Source organism: Canis lupus, chromosome 5 (assembly GCF_003254725.2).
Source record: "Canis lupus dingo isolate Sandy chromosome 5, ASM325472v2, whole genome shotgun sequence".
Lineage (NCBI taxonomy): Eukaryota > Metazoa > Chordata > Mammalia > Carnivora > Canidae > Canis > Canis lupus.
Window position 1 is genome coordinate 17,288,209 of NC_064247.1, and position 17,013 is coordinate 17,305,221.

Genomic DNA, 17,013 nt, shown 5'->3' on the forward strand with positions numbered 1-17,013 from the left:
TTATTTCGTCTTTGTTTATTATTCATCCAAACACTGTCAGCACCCAAACATGTGCAATAATAATTAAATTCATCTATCTTTAAGAGTTGCCAACTTTCAGTCATATTAAAAGAAATCCGCAGTCTTGCACTTATATTCGTTATTTTGTCATCATGAAGGTGCATTTGTCAAGCTAGGAGAGTAAGCATATTTTATCAGTGTGTTAGATTAATTTTACCTCTTAAGTATTTAGATCATGAATTCTGGGCTTCAGTTATTCTGTCCCCAACCCTACCGCCAGCACCTATGTCAGGAGAGGGTCTGCTCATCCCCTGTGACTGCCTTGGTTGACTTCTCCCAACCTCTGCCTGTGTACTGACATCGCAGCCCTTGAGGGCAAGGTGAGAAGGTTTGGCAAATGACCTAAAGCCTCAGCTGGAAAAGCACAGGTGCTGAAAGATTCGTGTCCTTACAGCCTCTTTTCACCAGTAAAGAAATTGAGTCAGAGAGGCAACGTGTCTTTCAAGGTCCACACAGGGTCCCTCTTCCCCGAGGCCCTGGAAAGTAGGGACTGTCTGGGAAGGGAGTGGGTAGGGACGGGATGAGGAGATGTTTGCACAAAACACCTGCACTTCAGCGGCCTCTGAGGCTTTAGCGCCTTCTCCTGGGTGGCCCTCCGTGGGCCTGCTGCCTACACGGCTCCGCCGTCTCAGGGATGATGGATGCCAGTGGGGGATGAGGGGGTGCAGTCTGGGATACAGCCCCAGGCCCCCAGCCCTTCTGCTCACCTCCCGTCTCCGGGTCTGAGTTGCCCCCCTTGTAGAACTAGCAGGCGGGCGGGACGAGCTCCGAGATGCCTCCCAGCCCAGACATCCTGTGTCTGGATGATTCCCCGGGGGGCTGCAGGTTGGTGGAACCCTGAGAACCGGATCTGGCCTCAATCCACGTTCCTCCTTCATTTCTAAAACCACGTGCACTTGCTGGAACGCTAACTCCATCTGGTCTTCATTCCCTTCCTCCCGATTTCGCTCCCTGCTAGAAAGCGCTGCATCACGCCCCAGGCACCTTGGGGAGCTGCTCTCACCAACTCCCTGGTTTTTCTCCCTTGAGGCTTAGCAAGGCAAGCGTTGCCAAGAGCTCCCTTCCTTCTGCCCCAGCAGAGAGGAGCAACCGCAGTCTGGGGGAGCCGGCTTCTTCCCTTTCGCTTTGGGGAGGCTGGCAAGCTAGGATCACCAGCCACCCTCCCTCGGGGGCCCGGGGCCCCACTTGCCCTCCTTGGCCTGCTGCTGTGTCTCTACAAAGTCCAGCCTTGGGCGGCCTGGCTCCCTCTTCACAATCGCATCTTCCACCTGCCACCTCCATCCCACACTCCTAGCATGTTCTGTCCGCTTGCTCTTCGACTCCTTCTTTCTCAGGCAGTGGAGTGTAGTGGTTAAGACTGTGCCTGAGTTTGAACCCAGCTCCCCTGCTCATGGGCTGCAAGGCTTTCTTTGACATGGTTTTCTTATCTGTCAATTGGGATGATGATTCCTGCGTAACGGGACGGTTGTGAGCCAGGGACCTGGTAAGTAGACGTAAATCGCGTCCAAAATCATTGGACAAAATCGTTTGATCCAATGTGAATTTGTGAAGCACTTTGTCTGATCTTCATTGCTCGCCCCAGGTTTCTTCCAGATTTTATTCACAGACCTCCCCTTTTTCTTAATTTCTAAATGAAGTAATCTGAATCAACATCCCACACGCCTCTGGAGAATCACTTATCCCAGTCGTTTTGAGGGTTCTCTGGGTGGCTTATGCCCTGCTGGTTCCTCGTGGTCCTGAATTCCTGTCCCCAGTCTATGCTGGAGTCCCCTCTTGACGTCTGGCTTTCAGCTATCGTTTGCCGCCTGTTCTGCTATCCCCACGTGTGATCAAAGGCCTCCTCCCTTCCCGCTGGTGCAAGTTACGATATTAGTGACGATGTTTATAGGGCTTTTGAGAATGGAAAGGGTTTACATGTACAAGAAGAGAAAAAGGACACTACAACTGTCACACGCCATTGTTCATAAAGTCACAGAGTTTGTTGCATAGAAAGTGGGGAAGTTGGGCCAGGTAAGGGATACCAAGCAGAGGGAACATGGTGGGCAAACACCCCCCAGCGCCCACTGTGACAGTCTGTTGGCACCTCATCAAAGCCACAGCCTCTGGGCACTCTGCTCTTCCCTTGGAGTTCCGTGTGGCCTGTACGGAGGTCCGGTCATTAGCACGTGAACAGAAGTGGTCCCTGCTACCCGCAAGCCTGGCCTGTGAAAACTTCCCACACACTCTTTCTTGTTTTTTTCCCTTTGATAGATGGTGGCTGTGACCCCCCAGGAAGACTTGGAGGATGCGTGTTGAAGAAGGTGGAGCCGCTGTTAGTCTGTCTCTTAGAGAAGTGAAGAGGAGAGCTTCTTTCACCAACCAGAGGCACTGGTTTTGTCCTGCTACATGAGTGAACAGTGAAGTTCTGGGTTCAAGGCATTATGGGGTCTGTTCGCTTTGGCAGTTAGCACTACCCTAATACACCCCCAAGCCTTTTCCTTCTCTAAACTCATCGTGCTTGCAAGTACGTGTGTAATACAGCCTTCCTTGGTAAACCTCAGGCTACACAAGGACGAGGACCATCTTATCTACCAGCTTATCCCCCATACCTGGTTCACAGTAGGTGCTCCATAAAGATGTGTCTTCGAATGGAGCGGAATTGATGTTTGGGGAAACATCGTGTGATGCCATCTGGGGAGTGCGTGGAGTAGCAGTGCCTTACTTTCAAAGCTTCGTGGTTCTTGCCCTACTGCATCTCTTCCTCCTCCTCAGGCCAGACTTCTGCCCTGGGCCTATGTCATAGCCTCATTCTGACTTAAATGTATCATGTGCTCTTAGACCTGATGCTTATATGACTGGATCCCAAAGGTTTGCCTTTGCCTTTGCCTTCAATGCTCTATGCTGCTGGGCAATGCATGGATCTGCTTCCTGTTGCCCTGTGCTAAGCCCAGCCACTTCTAGGAAATGGTCTCTATCAAACACTAACTGATAATAGGTGTATAGCAGATAGGATTAATATGCCAGAGATTTGGGGCACTGGGTAGCTCAGTCAGTTAAGTATCCAACTCTTGATTTTTGTCTCAGGTCATGATCTCACAGGTCATGGGATTGAGCCCTGCATTGAGCTCTGCAATCAATGAGGAATCTGCTTGAAGATTCTCTCCCTCTGCCCCTCCCTCACTTGTGTGCACTGCCTCTCTCTCAAATAAATAAATAAATAAATAAATCTTTAAAAAATAAAATAAAATACTATGGTTTGAAGACTGACTCCACCTACTTATTAGGTACAGGGTACATCTTTGGGAATGGATTGGTACATCCATCCATTGGTACATCCTTGGGAATGGATGTAATCTCTTTGTGCCTTAATGTCCTTATCTGAAAAATCGGGTTTTAAATAGGACCTGCCTGTAGGATTCTTGTAAGAACTGAATGAGATAAAACATGTAAAGCATGTAGAACGGTGCCTGGCACATAGTAAATGCTCAATAAGCATTGCTATTATTACTACTGCCCTTTCTAGCTCACAAAGTAGCCTTACCAATTTCAGTGAATACCCCTCCTGCAACTGTAGGAGAGCTCCATTGTAAGTAAAATGGAGCACATTCAGATTCAAATACTATTATTGAGAAGTTCATGGCCAGTTTTTTTACAGGCTAAATTAGTTGGAGAAACTAGGCCCAGTAAGTTTGTAATAGTGGCTAGTGAGTGGGAGGATGGGACTCAAACCCAGGTCCTGGTACAAAACCCCACTGCGGTCAGCTCACTTGATGTCTCCCACTCAGGATGGTAGTGCCAAAGGCATCACAGACTCACAAACAAGCACCGTTGTGTCTTAGGCAGGGAGCTCTCTCACACACACACGGGCACACCAGCTTCTCCAACCTGAGTCCAGGGGACAAGTCACTCAGTGATACTTCTGTTACTGACCACTGTCCAGTTCATGCCATGTCAGGAGTCTGCCCATCTGTAGGATGTTTCTCTTCAAAATGGGTTTCTGCCCTTGTATCTAGCACCATCTCTTGCTCTTCATTGGTCTGCCTTCCCCAGTTAAAGCCCCAAGCTCTTAACTTCCTGACTTCTCCTTCTTCATGAAAGAGGCCTCAGTATGTGCTTTAGTAGGTCCTTCCACAGACCCTGCTAGGACAGCCAAACTGATACATGGGTCCCTGCAATTTCCAAGGGGGCAGTAGTGAGTCATCCTATGAGAGGATATACAGGCAATGAGCATAAGTGAGGGTTTCAGGCATGGCTCTGGGTGGGTGGACTAGGAACGATGGCCTCAACAGTGAAGCCTTCCAAAGAATCTGCTTCAGCCCATACAGCCACAGGACTGGCCCCCACTATCACTCACCTCTTAACTCATGTCCTACTTCTCCGATTGGGGCACCAAGAAACAGATACCCTGGGACTGAAGATTTAGATCCTGCAACACTCTCTCACCTGCACCTTCCTAGATTCCTGCCAGCTCCCTGGGCCAGCCCGTGGGGCCACCTTACAGTCTCCCTGCAAAAGCTTCTGGGGAGGGTACCGCTCCAGCAGCAAACAGCTGCTCTGGTTAATCCATTTTCTCTGTGCATTTGCAAGATACATAATTAAGAGTTCTGCTGAGGGGGGAAATAAAGCACACCATTAGATTTGTTTAGCATATTACGCCAGGTCTAGTGCCCGCCTGGGCCCCTCTGCCACACAAGCCATTAAGGTAAGACTCCAGAAACAGCCCCAAGGACGCTTGATGGGATCTGTTGTGTGTTAATTGCAAGTAAATATTTGCTATTCGGGTTTTCATACGCTTCCCCATTGGTGGGGATTTTGAAAGGTGGGCTCCCCCATCAAATACTTTTCATTTAATTATCAGACCACTTAAAACTAGAGTTCCTAAGGCTCTCCCCATTTGCCCTTTTATTTTGTCTTGCATTTTGCTTGCTTCCTTTCTTTCCCCTGATCCTGCCTTCTTTCTTGCTGCCAGCTTCTCATCTCTCTTGCTCTTATCTGTGTCTTTGATGTCCAGAGCTGGGAAATAAGCCCTTGGTGGGATGGAATGAACAAGGAGTGGGCACCACGAATCCTGGATTAAGGGTGAGGCCAAACTTTGACATCCTCCTTTGAACCTTCTGCACGAGAGGATCATGCATGGCCCCTTGGACACCATCTGAGGGACTGGTGAGGAGAGGGGCTGGAAGACTCAAAAAAGAGATGGAAAAGTTTGGAGCTTGGGAGAAGAGAGCAAGTGGAAGAAGGGTGGGTCCAGCATGATGAGAAGGGAGGAGGAGGTTCTCAGGATCTTCCGAGAAGCTGAGAAATGGTATGGAAACTCATTTTTAATGAGTTTAAGCATGAATGCATAATGACCAGAGGAGTTGTGGACACCCTCACAGCACCCTGTGGCAGGAACTGTTCATGGCCCACCCAAGGGCCAGGTTGGGAGAGGTTACCATCCCTTATGTCTATCACTGGGGAGCAGAGGATGCTGGGAAGGGGAAGGGAATGTTAGCAAAGCTTAGTCTAATGTGTCATTTTGAGAAGGTGTGGTGAGACTTACCCTTGGGCTCAGAAGTCATGTAGGCCAACCCCAAGCATCAATCCCCTCTATTCATCCCCCAAAATAGTGTTCCTTCATTGATATGAAGTGCACAAGCTTCTGTGGTACAAAACCTGTGGTAGGGCAGTGCTGAGGGTTAAAAGCTCCTCAAATCATTGAGACAGAATCTTTCTATGTCTTGTGATTCCTGGCCCCAGGTCCCACTTTGGAAGGTCCAGAGAGCTTGTCCAATCTTTCTGCCATGTCATTCCCTCACATATTTGAGCCCACCTGTCCAAGCACTTCTAAGCTTGTTTTCCTGGCTTCAACACTCCCCATTTTTATCTCTTCTCAGTATTTATCACAATGCTCACTCTGCAGTCCTTGGGTGAGCTGTGGTTTAACGTCCTCCATTAGGCTTGTTTAGCTCAGAAGAACAGGAACTGTGTTTAGTCATTGCTGTAACCTGGTGCCCAGCAGAGTGTCAGTGGGTGAGAGACACTCAATCAGTATCTGTGGGAAGTGGTGTGGATCACTTTCCTTTCCATGTCTTCTCCCTTTGCATTCTGAAGCTTCTCTATTTACTTCTTAATATGTATCATGTTGTTTAACCAGAGAAGACCAGAGCAGGACTACCACCTCCATGCTTGATGCCAAGTTGGCCAATTTTTTGTGTATAGTGCCAGATATTGAATATTTAAGTTCAAGTAGCCATAGTCTCAGTCTCCTATTGAAATCTGTGGTGACAGCCCCACAGCAACCATAGACAATATTTAAACAAATGGATGTGACTATGTTTCAATAAAGTTTTATTTACAAAAACAAGTAGTGGGCCGGATTTGGCCTGTGAGGCATAGTTTCTTGACCATTTTTACTCTAGACACTAAAATTCTAGGAATTCAGAATGGAATTGGATCAGATTTTTTTTTTTTTAATTTATGATAGTTACACACACACACACACACACAGAGAGAGAGAGGAGGCAGAGACACAGGCAGAGGGAAGAGCAGGCTCCATGCACCAGGAGCCCGACGTGGGACTTGATCCAGGGTCTCCAGGATCGCGCCCTGGGCCAAAGGCAGGCGCTAAACCGCTGCGCCACCCAGGGATCCCTGGATCAGCTTTTAAAAATAAACTTAGAGAGCTGCTAGGGCCAACTACCCTAGCAAGAAAGGGTGAGCAGGAAAGATCCCTTGGGCTTGTCATGGCAACGTAGCCTCTGTAGAAGGCAAAGAGTGGGGAGGGTAACTGCAAGGCCTGTGGCTTGTCTGAGGTCAGGCTGAGAGTGAAGTTGGGCCATTGTTGGAGAGAACACTCCGTGTACCAAGACTCTTCACTGATAGACTAGGTACTCTGTGAGCAGGCCAAGTGAGGAGATCCAGTCCAAGCATTGACAGTGCTCATAGAAGAACATTTTCACCCTGACAGCAGCTTTAGCAGGAGGGAGGAACCTGACAGAGGGCTTCTTAAGTCCCTATGCCTAATTGAAGTGACTGGTGATGGTTAAAATTATGAGGAATGGGCACAGAAGGGATATGTATGAATGTGCCCATTTGTGCATCTGTGTGCATGTAGAATGTTCCTGTCCTTGTGTGTGTGCATACTTCTAATACTGAACTAACCTTTGTTCTTTGTTATAACTGTTTGCCATCTTGTCCATTTCTCTTCCCAGACACAGAGCTCCTTGAGGGTAAGGCCCTGTTCTTTTCTATCTCCATATTTCCAGCACTTAACACAGAGTCTGCTCCAGGCCCAATAGTTTAGTTGAGTCGTAATTAAATTGAACTGATGGTGGGCATTTGACACAGCCATAGGGTGTTCCAGAGAGTTGTACACGGCTGCCTTTGCATACGACAATGGCCATGGCTGCCTTTGCATGTGGAAAGTCCCCTATTCATGTACTGGGGACTATGTAAGCAGATAGGAATTACTGCAGGGCACACGTGCATGTAGAACAGGGCGTTCAGGGGAGTGCATTTGAGATGTGCATGCAGACAGGAAGATGTCAGAGTATGAGTATGGGCAGACTCGGGGTCTTCTGTGGGTACAGATGATGTGAACATACAGACAGTGAAATATTGTGGGGATACAAATCAGGGCCGAGGGTTTATATGCATGGGATATGAGCATGTAGAATGGGATAAAGTTTGTGTGTACACAAAGCGTTTGCACATAAATCTGAAATATATAGTAGAGGCTGACCTACAGAGCGGCTGCTAGGGGTGTTGGTTTATATGACTCTGCCACAGATCTGGAGGTTTGGGGATCTGCCCAGGAAGTGTGTATGTAGGGCATGCACATGCGGACATGGCCTGCCTATGGTAAATGTATATGCAGAAGTGTACACTGCAGATGCAGGCTGCTGAGGCTGGGCGATTCTGCAGTGTGTGTATGCAGATGTGCCCTGTGAAAGGTGCATACACATTGGAAGCGTGCAAGGAGCATTCAGCTCATGGGAGTGTCTGTAAATGGTTAGGGGGTGTGCATACAGAAATAGACATTTGTGAGGATACCTGTAGGATTATGACTAACATCAGTACTCAGGATGCATCTACCTGGGGCTGTACGTGAATAATGGCCTTTTGATGATGTGTCTACGGGGATGAATGTACACGTGGACAGTTAGGGGTGTGCTGATGTAGGAGTGTGCGTGAAGACCTATGCTGTTAAGAGTATGTACACATGAGGAGCGTATGTGCAGGCTGGAGCATGCACCTTGGGGAGATACAGCGAGAGAGGTACCTTACAGGGTGCGCATGCACTCTTTCAAGTGTAAATCCTCATGAGTACCACCTGAAATGTGGACTTTTTGAGAATGTTTGTATGGTGGGGTCTGAACATGCAGATGTGGGTTGCTGAGTATGTGCATGCAGGCGTGGGACTTGGGAAGTGTGGGTAGGTGGGGGTATGCGCGCTCGTTGCCTGCCAAGGGTGGCGCTGGCAGTGAGCCTGCCCTGGTGGGCAGTTGAACATGTGTGCACAGCCGACATTGGTGTCGGGCATCCGGCAAGTGCTCTCGGCCACGTGCCTCTTCCTTTGTTGGACTGAAGCTCTCTCTGGGCTGTCACTGTCCTTGATTGTGAGTGTCCCGGGAAGGGACAGATGACAAAACATTAACTTGGCAGAGGCAGCTGAGCCGTCAAGGCTCAGGCTTCTCAGGAACTGGCTGCCCAGGAAAATGATTAAAAATAAATAAATAAATAAATAAATAAATAAATAAATAAATAATAATGTTCCTATGGACCCTTTAGCTGTTTGGGGCGGTGCAAGGAGGGGGAGGGGGATATACAGATTGGGGTGATAAAAAACAAAAACAAAAAAACACCAGGAAAGGGAGAAGGAGGAAGACAGCAAGCCGAGGAGCAATTTAGTTGAGCCCGAGGCGGAAGAGTGGTGTGGCTGTGGCAGCGGCCAACAGGCTGACAAGTGGTGTGTGTTTTACCTACCCATTAACCCGCTAACTCAATAAAAGATGCACAGTTACCACCACCCAGACTTGCCGCTGCTGGAGGAGGCTGGCCCACCCTGCCTGCCTCCCATCTAGAGGGGAGTCATCAACCTGGGAAGAGAGAAATTAGGCAGGATCCCAAGGAACCCAGGCATCAGCATCGCAATAACCCCAATCAACTCTGCCTCTCTCAGATTCTTTTTTTTAAACTTTTAAAAAATTTTAAATTCAATTTGCCAACATATTGTATAACACCCAGTGCTCATCCCATCAAGTGCCCTCCTCAGTGCCTGTCACCCAGCTACCCCATCCCCCCACCGGAATCTTCTATGCGATGCTCGCTTCTCTAGGGACCCTGTCTTGGGCTGAGGCTGTGCTGTGTTGTCAGAGTTAGGGTGCTAGGCTCCCTAGGGTGCTAGGTCAGTGATGTAAGCAGCCTCTGCCTAAGCTCATTTCCATTTGTGAATGAATGAGCCTCAGCCGGGTATCAGCAAAGGTTGGAGCCACATTTCAGTGTGCTGCTACCTCACCTGCAGAGAGTTAACACCAGCATGGTGTCAGGGATTGAGTGAGCACCTCCCTGTGTACAGGGGCCGCTCTGGGTGCCTTGCGGGCTGTACCAGAGATATGGGACGTGGTCTCTGGGCTCGACCAAGGGCCGTTGGGAAGGTGACGAGCAGGACGTGCTAGAAAGAACTCCAGGGCAGCCCGGGTGGCTCAGCGGTTTAGCACCGCCTTCAGCCCAGGGCCTGATCCTGAAGACCTGGGATAGAGTCCCACATCGGGCTCCCTGCATGGAGCCTGCTTCTCCCTCTGCCTGTGACTCTGCCTCTCTCTCTTTCGCTCTGTCTCTCTCATGAATGAATCAATAAAATCTTAAAAAAAAAAAGAAAAAGAACTTGAGACTGAGGAGTCTTGGATTCTAGTTCTAAGTCCATGACTTTCTAGCTGTGTGCCCATGGAAAAAGACTTACCCTTTCTGGGTAAGTCTGACTCAGTTTCTCCGACTCATTGGCCTTTTAGTTTCATGTCACAGATAAGAGAATACACCCAGCTTACATGATCAAAATAAATACTTTATTCATCAGCATTCAAGTTAACAACGGCATCCGGTGTCCCCTTAGAAGAATAGCTGTGGAAAACGAACAGGTCTATAGTGATGTTTCTCCAGAACAAAGGGCCGTCTCTCCATAGTTCAATTCAAGTCACCCTGCTGACAGATGGAGCGGGACATCAATCTGCAGGCAGACGACTCAATCTCTCCGAGCCGCGGCCTCATCCATAAAGTGGAGACAACGATGGTTCTTACCTCATGGTCCTGTTGTGAGGCTTAAATGAGATAATATATGGAAAGCTTTTAGCAAAGGGCTTGACACATAGTAAGCACTGAATAAATCTGAGCTGTTAGAGCTGTCACGAGCTGTTAGAGGATCTCTGGGGTTCTTTCCAGGGACGTTCTGGTATGCGGATGGTCTTGGAAAGTTCTAAGGGCTCTAAGAGGGCAGGCAAATAGGCACCTGGGCCGGGGATGAGGGAGGTGAGGCGCTCACTCTCCTAGGCTGGGGCGAAAGGGTATGGGGTTGCATTAATGGTCCCCGCCGGGGCGAAGGGGAGAGGGAGCAGCAGCCTGGCACAGGCACCAGTGCGGAGCTACACGGGCCACAAGATCCCACACTAGATGAGGTAGCTGTGCATCTTCCCTTTCACCCCGGCAAAGACAGAGCCCTGGATGAGCCCCGTTTGGCTTTCTTTTTTCCCTGCTGGGCCCTGTCCTGCCCACTGGTTACACAGCTAGGTGCTTGGACAGCCCCACAGAAGCTGAGCTGCGGGGGGCAGGGGGGTGGGGATGGCCATGCCGACTCCTCTTTCCCCACGGGGAAGATAGTGCCAATAATAACACGTGACAATACTCCTACTAATGCTATCAGTGAGGCCACCACCGCATTCAGTTCACGTGGATGCCACGCCAGGCACTTTTCTAAGTACTTTGCATGTATAAAATCATTTCCCCCTTCTCACCACCCTGTGAGGTCAGTGCTATTACGATCTCCTTTTTATAACTGAGAAAGTGGAGGCACAATGTTAAGGCGGGCGCCCTGATCACCCAATAAATCTTGTGCTAGAATCCCTCCCCTCTCCCAATGCAGGGCAAGAGAACACTTACAGGTCTGGTATAAGACCAAGGCCAAGCTGGAAGGCGGTGCATGCAAATGTTACCGGTGGTGGATGCAAGTCTCCCCTTCTATGGTTTTACAACATCCCTATTTTTCTTAAGTATGTTTGTCGGTAACATGAAAAAGCACGTAACCAGGTTCTGTTGCAACAGTGAAGGCAGGCCTCTGCTCCCCAAGCTTTACCCTGCTCTCTGGGAGCCCCCAGAGCTATGGGGAAGCTGCACGGCTGGTGGGGTGAGGGGGTAGGGGGTGAATGGGTGAGGGGAAGCTGCAGGGGAGTGTGGTGGGTGGTGAGTCCCACAGAGCGGCCCCTCAGTGGGCAGCAGCAGCCAATTGGCTGCATTCACCATCTCAGGTCAGTTAGGGTAGTTTTCTGGAGTCAGAGGCCAAACTCTGGGCTCTGACTTGCTGTCGCTCGAGGGAGTTTGCCGGGAGGTTCAGGCCGAGGCTGCCAGGCAGTTTACCTTGCTGCCTCTCAAACAGGCTCCTGTATGAGAGAGGAGGCCTCGGAGCTGCCCCAGAGCCAGTGCGGGGCCCCTGCTTGGCTCCCATAAACACCACGCAGCCTTGAAGACTCAGGGGTGGGTTAGAAGTAGAAGGACGGAGGCTTCTGTGGTGTAGACCGCCCTCATCCACCCATACATTTCCTTACCCCTGGGCCCAGACCTCTGGTTCTGTCACTATGTGTTGTCCATCTACCCCAGCACCACCCACCCCCCCGCCGCCGCCACTCTTCTGGTCCTAGGTCCACCCGTCTGGGGTCGCTACTGGCCTGGAGGGTCCAGGGAAGGATCCAGGGTGGGATGGAGCAGGAGAGGGTAAGTGGAAGAGCAGGAGAGGGGTAGGTGGAAAAGCAGGAGTGTGCAAAGTCTGGGCAGACTGGGTTTGGGGATGCTGGGAGGGCCCAGCACAAAGGCCAAAGTCTAGGTCTCTGCATTCCTTCCCCTGGCTGCGGAGACCCTCCACCCATGCCCACCTTCCTCCGGGGAGAAGGGAGCTGCCCCCAGAAGAAGGGGTAAGCAGGGATGTAGAAACAGGGCTGCCTGGAACAATCAGCAACCAGGGGGCTGTCTGACCAGAGCCGGGCCTGCATCCCCTCACCCCCCAGCCAGGCCCAGCTGGCTGACTACCCCTGCCCCCGTGAGGCTGCCCTCCCTGCCCCTCTCTGCAGGGAGAGAGGGGGTGGCTCAGGGGGCCTGAGGGGGTCACCCTCGTCTCCCTTAACCCCCAGGCTCATTGTCGTCGTAAGGTGCAGGGGCTCCCTGGGTCCAGGCGTTCTGTGCTTGAATGTGTAGTGTTTATTATGCCTGGTTAAAGATCATTAAAGCCTTTGTTGGGGGAGCTGACTGACAAGGAGAGTGGATTAATATTAGAACACCCTGTCACAACTGGTGAAAAGGCGGGATTGATTTTATAGGGAGTTTAGTCAGAGCTGCGTGTAAAACCCCTGGGGTTGCTCTGGAGTGTATCCATCTCCTCCATTAGGAAGTCCCTGCGGGAATATTCAGCTGCCGTGTTTATTACAACCAAAGCTGCATATCATAGATATAGTATTAGCTGCTTTTATTCAGCTTTCTTGCTCTCGACTGCCCTGGCTCCTGGTGGCTCAGTCCTGTGTTCCCAGGCAGCTGGCTGGTCAAAGGAGGTAGTCATGGGCTGGACCAGGAGCCACACGTGTGTGTGTGTGTGCGTGTGGGTGTGTGTGTGCACACCGTGTGTATGCGCACCGTGTGTATGCTCACATACCTGTGCTTTGGGGTGGAGGTGGGGCAGCTGCAGAGCTCCCCCTTCGGGGGGACAGTGGGAGAACCTTCTACTGTCCCTGCTGGGGGACGCACCTGCAGGGCTCATAGATTCATTTCTCTAAGAGACTGTTTGCCTAAGAATTCACTGAACACTCCTTTGACTAGATAAAGCAGAGTGACGGTGTAGACCGTGTGCCAGGCCAGGGGTCAGCTCTGCCACCTACTAGCTTACAAGTCAACTAACTTCTCTGGGCTTGGTTGTATCAGGATAGGGAACATGGTACCCATCTTCTAGATGTGTTCTAAGAATTAAAGGGATATTACAAGCAAAGAACCCGGCACGTAGTGAGGACTCAATGCAAGCTGATGCTACTGTATCATTAGCTAATTATTCTAATATATTCAATTTACAAACATTTAGTTTGGACAAACTTTTCTGGAACATCTTTATTGCAGAAAACATGGCCTACATATGGAAGCAAAAGGGATGTGGAGCAATTTTCACCATTCCTTCTCCAGTGGGAGGGTGGGAGGGCTCATGGCTCATTGGGCAGAAACCCAGACCCAAGCAGGAGAGCTCTGGGGTGCTTGGCAGGCTGGATCTCAGATGATGTGGGATCTCAGATGCATGTGCAGCTAGGTGGACAGGGGGCTGGAGGCCAGTCACTCAGAGTGATGCTGAGTCTAAGTCACAGATGATGTGTCACACCAGGGCAGAGATAAAAGCAAAAGTTTGGTTAGGTGGGCAGCAAAGAGGAAGCTGGTCACCTGCCTGAGTCTCATGCAGGTCAAGAGTTTGAGAGCGAAAAGAATGCATGACTCACTTTTGCTGAACTCCTGAAGTCTTTCTAAAAATGTCTCCACAGCACTGAGCAAGTGGCCTCCCTTCTTTTCTAGCACATGGTGTTTACGACTGATATACCTCTGGAGTTGGGTTACTACTCAATTCTCTGTGACTTTGGGAAGTTATGCCTCAGTTTCCTTCTCTATAAAATGGATATAATAATAGTACCTCACAGGGTTATAGCGAGGGTTAAATGAGATAACACATGTAAAGCATCTAGAACAATGCCTGGCAGTTACAGACTTTCAATGTCAGCTGCTATCAGAGGCCCTGTGGCTCCCTCTAGAGTAGAGACCTATACTCACAGTTTCTGTGCCCAGAAGAACAGCCCGGGGCTTGAGCACATAAGGAGCACACAGTAGGTGTTTTTTGAACTGTTGAAAACAGTTCTCTCAGTGGGATAGAGCTCTGTCACACTTGGCACAGTGGGGATGACTTGAAACTGCCCAGCAACAGCAAAGTGAAAAATGAAAGACAGCAAGGTCAGATGCCAAGTTGGGTATTGTCAGAATAGGATATGAGGGTAGGAGTGGAGGCGATGGCAGGAGTTTCCACATCCAGTGAGTGCCCTCTGGTCGAATCAGAACCTAAGAGACAAGTCTAAGAAAAGGATGGCAGAGGAAGGCAAGGGACAAAGGTCAAATGTGTCCCTGCTCAGCCTGGATGGAAATGTGTGAACACCATCCTTCTGCCGGTGGTGGGAGAGAGGCAGACTGTGCAGGAGTTCTAAGCAGGTAGACTGTGAGCCTGGAGCTTGCCCACAGGCTTGCACCTACCAAGATACCCCAAATTTGGCAGGAGGTGACTGGGGTTCTTGGAGGAAGGGCAAGAGCAAGGTGAGAGAAGTTAAGATTGCATACAGGGGACACAGAAATCTGAGCTCTCGGGATATTATGAAAGAAAGAAAGAAAGAAAGAAAGAAAGAAAGAAAGAAAGAAAGAAAGAAAGAAAGAAAGAAAGAAAGAAAGAGAAAGAAAGAAAGAAAACAGCACTTGTGAGCCTTCCCTACAGCAAATACTGCAAAATCCTTTTTAAAAAGTATTTAAATAATACTAAAAACTCAAAGAAGATATTAAGGCATACTGAATCCCACCTTCAAGAGATAATCACTGCTAATATTTTGGGCAACACCTGTCGGCAGATGGAGGTGCTCCTAATCTCCATATCAGCGTCCCTCTCTGCAATACCAAATGAATGTACATTCTAAGAAAACACACACACACACACACACACACACACACACGAAAACTTGATGGCTAGTTGGCAAATGCAGTTTCAAAGTGAGTCCTTAATCCTCTCCTCGCCCCACTCTCAACCAGACTGCCACCCTTAAGCCTCTCCTATCTGAAGCCAGCAGTGCTTGGGGCATTTCGTTATCTAAGACACACATACAGATTTGTGCATATAAATTTACACTGATGGGCTCAGACTTTGTAGGCTGTTCTGTTATCTGATTTTTTTTCACTCCACAAAATTCCCAAGACATCTTTCCCAGTCAATACACATAGAGCTACATTATCATTTTTAATGACTGCATACTATTTTCCCATTTCGTAGATCTCATGCTTATCTTAAGCATCCTGCTACTGCCCGAAACTTAGGTTGTCACGAAAATTTTGCTTTTATAAACAACGCTTCAGCAAACCTCCTCGTACTTCTATCTTTTCATGCTTAGGTGGTTACTCTCACAGGGTCAATTCCCAGAAATAGAACTGGCAAGTCAACAATCGTACACATTTCATATCTTGATACAAAAAAAAAACTCTTCCAGATAGATAGATTCCCAGCCTTCAGCCATATAAAAGATTCTCCATTTCTTCATCCAGGTAAAGAACCTGAACCTAGTGTCAGCTTAAAAAAAAAACAAAACAAAAAAAAACTATACTAACCTGATATGTGAAAATAACATCATGTTGCTTTCCTTTGATTATTCTCGAGGCAAAGTATTTTTCATAGGTTCTGGCCATTTGTGTTTCCTCATTTGCAATTTTCCTGAATATTAAAAATCATGAGAAAAAAGAATAAATGTTAAGAAAATGCCATGTTGCGGGAGAATATCCATACAAGAAAAAAACCTGTATGGTGTATTCCAAAATGATTACAGACTGTAGAATCTTATTATAGTATAATATTTCTACTTAAAAATATATGGATATGCAAGACTAGAAAAACACATTCCAAAAGTTAAGAGGGATTATATCTGGGTGGTATTTGAGAAACAGGTGTTTGTTTGTTTGTTTGTTTAATGCTTAATCTTGGTTTTCAAGTTTTCTGCCATTAGAATGATTACTTTATAATTTGAAGAAGATCCCCAGAAGTACTCATAAAACCATGCAATATCCTTTATGTAATCTACACCACTCTGCTACTCCTTATGTGTAAATAGTCATAAAAGGATAGACTTTTTGAACTAAAAGGAGCCCTGAATACCATATCCTGCCTGCACCCCATGGTGGAAATAAGAAAAGCCCAGAGTAGGCAGGTGAATTGACGTGGCCAAGGTGTGCCAGCCATCAGAGCCAGTGGAGGAGCGAGGTAACATTTTGTGAGACACCAGCAGAGAAGGAAGGACACCCTGTCCCCCTACCACCCCAGTGTGGGACTAGGACCATGTTGAAACCGCAGCAGCCTGAATGTGAGTTAGACTTTAGACACGATCTCAGAACTGGTGGTGGAATGGTGTGCCAGGAGTCTGAAATCTGGAGGTTTTAAAAACCAGGAGAGGGTCTGGAGGAGGCTCAGTGTAGTCCACTCAAGGGGAGAGAAACAGGTGATTCTGAGGTCCAGGGATCTGAGGTGATGGACGGCGGAGGGAGGTCCATGCACACCAGTGTCTTTGGGAGGCTGCCCACACCTTCCCACAGAACAGAGCCCTCAGGGTGACCCACAGCCCGGCATGCTTCCCCCTGACTCCAGACTCTCCCCAACCCCTTTCCCTGCTGCCCTTCCTCGTGGACCTTGAAACCAGGGTTTTGTTTTGCAATTTGTTGCAGATTTTTTTTCTCCCTTCCTTTTCTTTCAAAAGCCTGTCTGGGATTCTGCTCCACGCGGAGGTTGGAAAGAGCAGCACGGCTGCCTCTGGAAATCTTGTTTCCCCTGCCACATGACATCAGTGGGTTATATTGCAACTTTCCACATGGCTGCCCAGACACAGACAGTTGTGTTTATGAAAATCCTCTTGATACCGACTTGGAGCCTCCCTGGCACTCAGGGCTCCTTCTCAGGCTGCGTGCAGTGTGTTC

The 17,013-nt window shown here is 48.8% G+C and overlaps 1 long non-coding RNA gene across 2 annotated transcripts in view; it reads left to right on the forward strand.

The window, feature by feature from the left end:
* LOC112671290 (uncharacterized) overlaps window positions 1-3,300 on the forward strand; it is a 184,243-nt gene extending 180,943 nt beyond the window's left edge. The window contains exons 2-3 of one of the 2 annotated variants that reach the window (XR_004816144.2): window positions 2,311-2,485; window positions 3,124-3,300. This is a non-coding gene — a long non-coding RNA (uncharacterized LOC112671290). Of the gene's footprint in view, window positions 1-2,310 lie in introns of both variants that reach the window. The other variant, XR_007410672.1, reaches the window with a different exon arrangement.
* The last annotated feature ends 13,713 nt before the right edge of the window (window positions 3,301-17,013 follow it).